Source organism: Takifugu rubripes, chromosome 3 (assembly GCF_901000725.2).
Source record: "Takifugu rubripes chromosome 3, fTakRub1.2, whole genome shotgun sequence".
Classification (NCBI taxonomy): Eukaryota; Metazoa; Chordata; class Actinopteri; order Tetraodontiformes; family Tetraodontidae; genus Takifugu; species Takifugu rubripes.
Window position 1 is genome coordinate 17,463,081 of NC_042287.1, and position 1,835 is coordinate 17,464,915.

Below are 1,835 nucleotides of genomic sequence, written 5' to 3' on the forward strand. Positions count from 1 at the left end.
TCGTGTCGTTTCTGACAACAACAGAGCAGGATGAGGACGCGTCGCCACTTCCTCCCATATGACACCAGCACAGCAACAACATACGTGTGGTTTGCGTGTGCAGAGTGGGAGGAGCTTCAGCTTTAGGTCTCATCAGCTGACCCTCTCAGGTGTCTCATCAGCTGACCCTCTCAGGTGTCTCATCCGCTGACCCTCTCAGGTGTCTCCATCCGCTGACCCTCTCAGGTGTCTCCATCAGCTGACCCTCTCAGGTGTCTCATCAGGTGTCTCATCAGCTGACCCTCTCAGGTGTCTCATCAGCTGACCCTCTCAGGTGTCTCATCAGGTGTCTCATCAGCTGACCCTCTCAGGTGTCTCATCAGCTGACCCTCTCAGGTGTCTCCATCCGCTGACCCTCTCAGGTGTCTCCATCCGCTGACCCTCTCAGGTGTCTCCATCAGCTGACCCTCTCAGGTGTCTCATCAGGTGTCTCATCAGCTGACCCTCTCAGGTGTCTCATCAGCTGACCCTCTCAGGTGTCTCATCAGGTGTCTCATCAGCTGACCCTCTCAGGTGTCTCCATCAGCTGACCCTCTCAGGTGTCTCCATCCGCTGACCCTCTCAGGTGTCTCATCAGGTGTCTCATCAGCTGACCCTCTCAGGTGTCTCATCAGCTGACCCTCTCAGGTGTCTCATCAGGTGTCTCATCAGGTGACCCTCTCAGGTGTCTCATCAGCTGACCCTCTCAGGTGTCTCATCAGGTGTCTCATCAGGTGACCCTCTCGGGTGTCTCATCAGCTGACCCTCTCGGGTGTCTCCATCAGCTGACCCTCTCGGGTGTCTCCATCAGCTGACCCTCTCAGGTGTCTCCATCCGCTGACCCTCTCAGGTGTCTCCATCAGCTGACCCTCTCAGGTGTCTCCATCAGCTGACCCTCTCAGGTGTCTCCATCAGCTGACCCTCTCAGGTGTCTCCATCAGCTGACCCTCTCAGGTGTCTCATCAGCTGACCCTCTCAGGTGTCTCCATCAGCTGACCCTCTCAGGTGTCTCATCAGCTGACCCTCTCAGGTGTCTCCATCAGCTGACCCTCTCAGGTGTCTCATCAGCTGACCCTCTCAGGTGTCTCATCAGGTGTCTCATCCGCTGACCCTCTCAGGTGTCTCCATCAGCTGACCCTCTCAGGTGTCTCATCCGCTGACCCTCTCAGGTGTCTCCATCAGCTGACCCTCTCAGGTGTCTCATCAGCTGACCCTCTCAGGTGTCTCATCCGCTGACCCTCTCAGGTGTCTCATCAGCTGACCCTCTCAGGTGTCTCATCAGCTGACCCTCTCAGGTGTCTCATCAGCTGACCCTCTCAGGTGTCTCCATCCGCTCGCTTCTAACCTTCCCTCAGGTGCTTCTCTGCTCCTCACTGGCTGTTCGGTGCTCCTGTGGGATCATCCAGTCACCTCTGTGATGGATCCACCTTCAGAATCTGGCGTCTACTCAAAAAATAATCATGACCACTCCAACAACGCCGGCGCTGCAGCCACACCTTGGTCGGTCCACGTCGGTCCAGGTCGGTGCAGGTTGGTCCACGTCAGTCCAGGTCGGTCCACGTCAGTCCAGGTCGGTTCAGGTCAGTTCAGGTCAGTCCATGTCAATCCAGGTCAGTCCAGGTCGGTTCAGGTCAGTCCAGGTCGGTCCACGTCAGTCCAGGTCGGTTCAGGTCGGTCCACGTCGGTCCACATCGGTCCACGTCAGTCCAGGTCGGTGCAGGTTGTTCCACGTCAATCCAGGTCGGTCCACGTTGGTCCAGGTCAGTTCAGGTCGGTTCAGGTCGGTTCAGGTCGGTCCAGGTCAGTCCAGGTCAGTT

The 1,835-nt window shown here is 57.3% G+C and overlaps 1 protein-coding gene across 1 annotated transcript in view; it reads right to left on the reverse strand.

The window, feature by feature from the left end:
• Positions 1-1,225: 1,225 nt before the first annotated feature.
• Positions 1,226-1,835, reverse strand: part of LOC101068114 (probable G-protein coupled receptor 173) — a 2,070-nt gene continuing 1,460 nt past the window's right edge. The window contains 1 exon segment of the mRNA XM_003978445.3: positions 1,226-1,835. This exon segment is cut by the window's right edge and continues 256 nt beyond it. The gene's annotated coding sequence lies outside the window, so the exon portion shown is untranslated.